The following is a 9,510-nucleotide window of genomic DNA, read 5'->3' as shown; positions in this document are numbered from 1 at the left end:
TATACAGGATGTTTAATTATTTTTCTATGCTAAAGATTAAACATCTGTGAGACTTTGGGTTGAATGTTATGTGCCCAGCCAAGAATATTGGGTGGGTGGTTTTTTTATGATAAGTAGGACCTTAGTATAAAGAGAGAGAGAAAATGGTTTTTTAAAATTATTTTTCCATAAGAAAGAGAGCTATTCTGGCAAGAGGATATAAGATGCTGGCAGTGTAGAATGTGGTATTTTAGGCTAATTCTGCTAACTAGTTACTGCTGACTGCCAGAAATTTGGCAGTTTGAGTCTCACTTGCTCAAGGTTGACTCAGGTTTCCCTCTTGCTGAGGTCAATAAAATGAGGACCCAGATTGTGGGGGCAATATGCTGACTCTGTAAACCATTTAGAGAGGGCAGTAAAGCACTGTGAAGCTGTATATAAGACTAAGTGCTATTGCTATAGCTATTTTACAACTTTCAGAGTTCCCAGCTAGGTGCATATTTGGAAAGGATCATATTGAGAAAGAGATTCTTCAGAATCTTGGAAGTAGAACGATTGCGCTAATTCTAGATCCATTTCCTTACCAACTCCCCTCCCCCTTTGGGGGGATGGAGGTGGGGGGAGGGGGATGTCATGAAAATGTAGACAATGCGTAATTAGGTACTGATTTTTAAATCTTTTTTTAATGGAGTGGAGGTAGGGATCCTGTTATATTTTCAAGGTTATTAAACAACTGCTGTTGTGGCAGAAAGTTTTCTCTCTTTCTTCCCATCTTACCCTGTTCAAAAGAACAAGAAGAGAGCATTATTTTATGACTTCATCAAGCCACACTTTGAAAATGGGAAGTACAGAAAGTGTCTAATGCACAGATGGTTATATTCAAGCAAATAATTAGTGAAAGAAGAGAGAAACACAAACACATCAGCATTGCCACTGCTGTTATGCTATATCAGTTTTATTGGCTTGTATCTGAATTTTAAATTCAAATGAGCCTGTTTTAGCTATACATAATATAAAAACAGTTTTAATAAATGTGTACGCTCAAACAGGAAATGAGAACTTTTAGAAGAACTGCAAAAATTCAAAACAAACAACCAAAGAGGCACATCCTTTTACCTGTCTTGCCTTATTTTGCTTTGCCTTGCCTTGGCATCATCATCATCATCATCATCATCATCATCATCATCATCATCATCATTTAGGTTGCTGTCTCTCAGATGTTTTGGATAATATCTGAATAATAAGAGCCGGGGTGGTACAGCAGGTAGACTGCTGTACTACAGGCCACTGAAGCTGACTGTAGATCTGTAGGTCAGCAGTTCAAATCTCATCTCCGGCTCAAGGTTAACTCAGCCTTCCATCCTTCCAAGGTGGGTAAAATGAGGACCCAGATTGTGGGGGCAATATGCTGGCTCTGCTAAAAAGTGCTATTGCTAATATGTTGTAAGCCACCCTGAGTCTAAAGAGAAGGGCGGCATAAAAATCAATCAATCAATCAATCAATCAAACAAATAAATCTCCCATAATCTCTGACAATGAGTAATTCTTAAATCTCTTATCTCTCAAAAAAGAGGCATGGACAACTTGTGGTAACATAAATCATGAGAGTCCTAGAAATAATATTATTATCCCATCTTTTCTAGATCAAAATAGCCAAGTATCCAATTTTGTAATTCTGATATTTTCTAGAATTTAATTGACTTACTCAGACAAAATCTGTATCAGTCTTCTATTTATTTATTTATTTGACTTCTATGCCGCCCAGTCCTGAAGAACTCAGGGCAGCTTACAAAATAATAATACAATACATAAGATACAAAGCAATAAGGGAAGTCCAATATAATATCTGAAATTAACCCCCTGATAAAACCCATTTATTATAAAAAGACATAATCACATCCATACACACCATTCATGAAGGATGTACACTTCATGGCCCCCAGGCCTGCCGGCAGAGCCAGGTCTTCGTGGCCTTATGGAAGGCCAATAGGGTGGGAACAGTACAGACATCGGGGGGTAGTTCATTCCATAGAGCCGGGGCAGCCACAAAGAAGGCCCTCCCTCGCGGTCCCGCCAACTGCATTGCTTAGTCGACAGGACCTGGAAGAGGCCAACTCTGTGTGTTCTTATTGGTCTCTGGGAGGTGTGTGGCAAGAGGCGGTTCTGTACGTTCGGTTTTATCAGTTTTAAATGAGATCAATCTTCCAGTTTTAAAACTATGCTATATTTTAATATAATGTTAACACAGCACTGCAGAATATTATTGGAATCTATATTACAGGCAACACTTTAGCCATTTTTACTCTTGCTGTAGATTCTAATTAAGTTAATATTGTAGTTTTGATAAAAATTCAATAGAAAATAGTATGATGTCACAAATATTTCTCATGTTATTTTAAAAATTATTTTAAAATATACTTTTGTGAGCCCAGAGGCCCTTAATAGACAGCTTTTTAAAAGAATGGAAGACACTATGTGTTTTTGAATTTGCTCTTCTCATGCCTTTCTACATATTTCTAAATCTGTGTTGTACTAAAATACGTATATTCTTACATTTTAAGTTTTGTTTTAAATTGACTTGCAGAATTCAAACAGATCCTGAATTCTATGTTAGTATGGATCTGATCAATTCACAAAGAATGAAGTTCTCAATGACTCAAAACCTAAAGCAGCAATGAACAGAGTAGTACACCCCCATGATAAAACATCTATAGAGTCAGACTGCATGCAGTACAAACATAATTCAAGTTCCCAAGTACTGTATATATTAGAACAGTGTTTCCCAGCCTTGGCAACATGAAGATATTTGGACTTCAACTCCCAGAATTCCCCAGCCAGCAAATGGGAAACACTGTATTAGAAGACGCAGGGTGTTTAGATAATCTTTCGAAGTTCTATTTGAAAGAGAAATAGATTACCCTGTACACACATTCATTTTTGTGTCTTGTTTGTCTGGCTTCTACCTCCAAATTGCCTTAGGAACTGTTGTCTTCTACCTCCATGTTGTCCCAGGAACTAATAGGACAAATAAACGCTAAGGGGAAAGAAAATTCTTGACGTTATTTGCCTTTGTGTCTCTAGCAAATAGTGGTGGACAAGAGGAGGGGTAGGATGTTGTAATCTGTGGGTGGCAGGCAAAGAATAACTCCAAATGGAATGTAGGAACGGCCTCTCTAGCCCTGGTGAGCCTGGGAAATAATCTTGTTTTGTTTTCTGGAGGATACTCTGGCATGGTTGACTTTACTGAACCCAGAGAATTGTTTGGCATCTTACGGTGCTGGCCTCATGTCCTTGTCAGAACACCTGCTGTAACGCTCCCAGCAAACGCCGGGGCCGAGGCAACTCTTTTCTAATGACACCTCATCAATCCGCTCCTTATCAACGTCCCAGCCACAGGAGTGACTCAGAGTGCTCTGGAGCTATAGAAAATGTCACCGTTTGGGGAGAAAAGGTCAGCCACAAGCTCCCCTCCCTTTCCTCCCCCTGCCAAGCCACAGTGGGCCTGCCGTTCATTATCCTAATTAACCCCAGCAGCTGAACATCTTCTTATCTGTAGGGGAGGAGAACAGGGGCATGATGCAATAGGGTTGATTTGCATATCCAAAGTTAATTAGTGCGGAGGAGCAGGTGTACAGTAATAATAATTATCACACATGACAATCACCTGTGACCACTTCCCAGAGCTCTTTCCGGGACTTGGTGCAGTGATTGCTAGATGAAGCTTTTCACCCTTTTCTCTCTCTCTTTCTTCCCTTCTCCCTCCCCTCTCTGTGAATTATACCCCCTCTCAGGCTATAGATGTCCTTGTTTGAAAGCTTATGGTAAATTGGTTTGTTGTTCTTCATTTTGTGTTAGTTATCAGGTGGCTTTGCCTTCTCTGCTTCTTGTCTTACATGTACTTTGTTTGGCTTCTCCCATTCGCTTCCCCCATACCCTTTTTAATTTTTAAAAATATTTTTGTTTTAAATTTTGACTGACATCAATCTGGAAGCTTTCTGCCAACCTGTGAGATGAAAAAACAATGCAACAACAGCAACAACAATAAATCACATTTATCTAAAAGGGAGTTAAAACCTTGCTGGTTACAGAGACAAATTAAATGTGCATGTGCCTAAACCCCCCTGACATCCCCCACTTCGATGTGCCACATTTAAAACTTTCTATCTGGGGTGGGAAAGAATCGGATTATGAAATTGACATTAAAGAGCAATCTTCACCTGAAACCCTGTTTGGGAATGTTTGCCACACAGCTGCTTTCTGCCAATTTCACTGTACTGGTTGTTTTTCTGTTTGAATATAAATATATAAATAGCTAGTCTAAAGGCAGAAACGGGGAATATGCCCAGAAAGTCATTGTAGGGGAGAACAGAGGAACGGGAATTTCCAAGTAGTTTAGGAGGATTTATTTACCTTGGGGAATAAACTTATTTAAAAAGACTATGAACACAAGAACATTGTAGCTAAGAATGTTGCCTTCGGGGCTGAAGTTTCTGGCTGTCTAAACTTACTGTTGAAACTCTGCTCAAAGTAAAATTTAAAGTGAACCAAAAGTTATCTTCCCAGGCGGGATATCTGAACAGCTTCCAGAGAAGCCAAAAGACATTTTTCTAAAAGCTGGAACAGGAATCAACCAGAAGAAAAAATGTTCAGTCAGACGTTCTTGGGGAAAATCTATGAGCAGATTATAAAGGCCTTTTCTAATTCTTAGAGAATGAAAACTAGAATTCAAGAAAAAGAATTCAGATATATTACATTAGAAATCTTCATTTAGTTATTGAAGTAGTTGACCGTTCACAGAAAAAGTCTATTAGATTAGTCCTATAGCCCAATCAAAGCTTGTAGCTATCATTCTATATTCTATTAATTGATAAATCAAATTTCCTAAAGGAGATAGTGTTTACTAAATCTCTTGATAATTGCTCAGTGTTACTGAAAAGATGAAATATGGAGAACTCCATCTCTCTTTCTCTCTCTCTATCCCCTCCTCTCAACATGAAGCATTTCATGACAATATAACAAACTGTGAATTTCATTGGAAACTTACAGTAAAAGAATGAAAATAACTATCATATAGTAGCTATATATGCACGGTAGCTTTACAGCCTGGTATCAGAGCTGCATAAGGCATTAATCAAAATGGAAATAGGCGCTAAGAACCAGACCTGGGATTTAATGCTAGGGAAGTAAAGCCAGCTATCAGGCTGAGGATTAAAGCCAGAACAAATGAATCAGAGTTCAGAGCTGAGATTAGAGATACACACAACTACAAAGAATATTTTGAGCCAGAACAAACAACAACACATCTAGTATTCCATCAGAATTTGGCTTAAATGTTCTGTTGAAACAAATATATAAACATACCATGTGTTTGGCCAATTGAAACAACACAAGTCTGAATCTAGTGGCATTTCCTTGGTTTTTCATCTCAGGGCCACAGAAGCACATCAGTTGTTATCATTCTAAGTGCTATCTGGCATCCAAATGTATGAAAATTTGGCTATTGGGATTGTTTGTAAATTACACACCTTAAAAAAATAAAAATAAAATAAAAAACATCTTATTCAAAAAAATAAAAAAATAAATCTTCATAGGAAGGCAGGAGAACATAGAACTTTGCCCTGACTTATTCCAAAGATTTATATTAGAAGTTGTTATCCAAAAGGTAGAGAACCAGACAGAGATCTTGCACAATTCAATAAACATCTGGATTATTTAGCATTCAGATTCATAGGGAAAATATGATTTCTTTAACATGCTTTGCAATTAGCATATCTTCTCTGTGAGGCTTAATTAATATGCACCAAAGAAAAAAACTGTGTGTGTTCATTCACACTTGGCCAATAAAGAATTCTATTCTATTCTATTCTATTCTATTCTATTCTATTCTTATCCATCCCCATTCCATTCCATTCCAATATTTTGCTGTATTAAAAATCTCCTTTGATCATTTTTCTGATACTGAGACAAGCAATAGGTTTACATTCTTAGGTCTCTGTGGGTGGAGAGGCTGCCACACCCAGCAAAAGTAAATATATTTGTTGACTTTTGTTATTTGCTTTGCGGAGGGAGGGAGGGAGGGAGGGAGGGAGGGAGGGAGGAAGGAAGGGGGCAAGCTGTTATTTTTTTATTGCAGGACATGATTGCTTCAAGACTGGAATATTCTGGGGTCAAATATTTTTCCTATCTATATGATGAACACTCTGAAATATATCATAACAGCTTTCCCCATCTCAACGTCCTTGAAATCAAGTTGTCTTAGTTTCATATATAACACTAAAATACATTGGATACATTTGAACACCCTGTTAATGTTATTCCTACATATATTAGTGTATACTTGCAGACATTCTAGACATACCCATTTACACATTCATTTACACACTCTTAAGTGAAGGTGTTTAAAATATTGCACCAAAATTTAAATTGTCTCACTGAACTTTAATGTTTTAAAAATAAAAAAGGAAGTTTGGCTGTGTTACACATTGAAATGTGTGCTTCTGATAAGCTAGGAGAAATAACGTTAAATGCACATGAATGTTATGATTAAAGGGCAGACATGAAATGGTTTCTCATTTGTCTGTGTGTTTGTGCATGTGCACAAAGAGCATATTTTTTTGCCAATCAGTCAAGCAGAGTAAGTTCCTCCTTTCTCATGCAGTTTTTATTCACAGTCCTGGTCTCACACGAATTTTAATGATAAGCAAAAGAACAGGCAAAATGGCACTCAAGTGCCTACAGAATGCATTAAAATGCAAAACTTTACATATAAGTCTTTTGATAAAACTTTCCATAATTGGGGTAAAATTATTTCCCCACTGGGCTAGCTTTCAGTGTGGCATGCAATTAGGCTTGCTGGTCACAAACATAATTACAGGTTTTGGTTCTGATTTCCTTCTTTCTTTTTTCCCCCTATGTCCATTTAAAAAGTGGAAGATGTAGCATTTTTAAAACATTAAAAAAACCACAAATCTATCCATTTGCATCATGAAAACCAACCAAAATGAAAAATTAGCAATTATCAAGCAGGGGGGAAAGGCAATGTTATGTTAATTTCACTTATAGATATATGGAATCACAACGGAGCTTGAAAAAACATTACACTTTTAGTGTGCATGAAGAAATGTTTGTGTTGAATAAAATAATCAAGCTTGGACAAAATAGCCTCATCATCTGGTCTTTCCCAATCCTGCAAATATACTTTTTTTCTTACAATTGTGCTTTTGAAATTGAATATACAGAAATATTGAAATTCTCACGACCTTCTTTGCATGGTTGGGTGTTTCTTTTCTTCCATATAGGATATCTATCCCAATTACATAGCTAGAAATTCAGAGAGAAAAAAACCCAATGACACAGCTTGCATCTGTTTGTATAAACACTGAGGTTTTTGTTTCTTTGTTTGCAATTTTAGAAAACTTTGGGATTCCTTCCAATTTTTTAGAAGTTTTTTGGGGATAAGGTTGACTCAGCCTTCCACCCTTCTGAGGTGAGTAAAATGAGGACCCAGATTGTTGTGGGTGTTATATAAGTCTAAGTGCTGTTTAGAGTGAAAATTTAGCCCTTGAACAGATTACATAAAACTTCTACATTTTGCATTGCTTTAAGGATGATCTTTAAACTAATATAGAATGTAACAGCCAGGCTGGGGCAGATAAGTACTGCTTTCACATATCACTTGCTGTGCAGTCCTGATACTACATGCCATCAGACTCCTGGGTCCAATATAATGTGCTGGTTCTCATAGACATAAAGCGATCAATGTTAAAGCAAAGGCTTGCCTAATTAGGCTGCTCTGTTTGTAATTAACCTGCCCAGAGAGCAATGCTAGGAATCTTGTCTACATTTGGCCAAGTTTTATTGGTGACTTGTACAGTATGGCATAAACTGCCCCTCCCTCACGTTTGCATTGTTCTGATCAGGTGAATATAAACATTCAGCAAACAAACAAACAAATAACCAGACATTCTTGTTTTGTGAACGTGACTCCAAATTCAATTTTTAAAAGTATCAAAACTTACTAGCTTTTTGCAACAATATAGGAAACCTTTTCAGCAGATCCTGAAATGTTTCCAGCAGGTCCTTATTTCTGAAGATATTCTTCTTTATAGACATGTTCTAGGAAAAAAATAGCCGTCAATACTTTCCTCTTTAGAACTGTTGATCTGATTAGAATATGTCTGATAGGCAAATAGCTGGCATCCCAAATAGTGATTGATTCACCATAATTTTCTGAGTAAACCCAAATTGTCTATTTATACATAATACATACTGTAAGTTCTAAATTATGACTTTATGGTAAATAATGATGGGGTTTCCACAACTTGCAAAACCAGAGTAAACAATGAACAACCTCTTTTGAGCTTAATATACACCATCAAACAAGTCATTGCGGCGGTCAATATCTGGAGGTAAAAATATGGTCAATGGCTACTCTGGATTAAAAAGAAAACCCCAGAGGTCATTCTGTTACTGTCCGCCATCATAGCACACCTAAAGAAGTGCTTTCTCTTAGAGTTTAAAATTATTTTTCACCTGACAGAAATTATGCCCTGGTAATTGTTTCCTTGCCATCAGAACAACAACAGTCCAAATGTCCATCAATTTTTGTACATTAAGGAGAAGGTCTTGGGGGTTCATCTGCTGTTGCTTTCTTTTCTTCCCCAAATTTCCCAGACAACAGGGAATTTTATAGTTTTGTAGTTATCAATTTCTCTTCTTAATGTGGGATGAGACCAGTTAGACTGGTGGGTTCAACCATGTATTCTGCTTTTTGTTCTAAGATTTTCTACAAGTTTGTTCAAAAGGAGCCTGTCAGTTGTCTTTGGTGAAGATTCAGACTTCTTTGGAATAGGGGTTGCACTACTTCAGAAGGAGAACTAATCCTGTGTCCAAGGGAACAGAACACAATTTAATGCTATACCAGAAGAGTGTTAAATCTATGTTCAAAATTAGCTCAAGGAGCAGCTGATAGATACAGGAAGGATTAGACTGTAAAACAGCGAAGTTCCCTCCCCAGTGCTATTATTGGAATTCAAGCTGATCTATGGAACCAGTTCAGACTTCTGAAAGGAGGAAGATTTCAATTAGCAAGCACTTGTCTCTCCTGCTGCCAAAATCAAAATGGTCCTTAAGGTCACTGCCAGGAGAATGGGTATTTCTGTACCAGTCTAAAGTTCATTGCATGCCAAGCTAATTGTTATCTCAATGATCTTCCCAATATGCAAAGTTGTACATCCTTGAACTAAATAAAACCAAATCTCATAATCCAGGGGTTGGTGAACTTAAACACTCAAAGAGCCATTTGGACCTGTTTCTCACAGGAAAAATAAACACCAGGAGCCACAAAATTTTGGTAGGTGTGGCCTTCTCTCCCCCACCGCATCCCAGCAAACTTCCGGAGATGGTGACTGGCTGCAGGATGAGGCTGCCGGACTGGAAAGCTTCTAACCGGGTTGCCCTCTCCCCTCCCCTCCATCTCCATAGCCTTCGGGAGAGGCTGGTGGGTTCCAACTTACCTCACTGCCTCGCTGC

Source organism: Erythrolamprus reginae, chromosome 1 (genome assembly GCF_031021105.1).
Source record: "Erythrolamprus reginae isolate rEryReg1 chromosome 1, rEryReg1.hap1, whole genome shotgun sequence".
Lineage (NCBI taxonomy): Eukaryota > Metazoa > Chordata > Lepidosauria > Squamata > Dipsadidae > Erythrolamprus > Erythrolamprus reginae.
Note: the sequence above shows the minus strand (reverse complement) of the source record.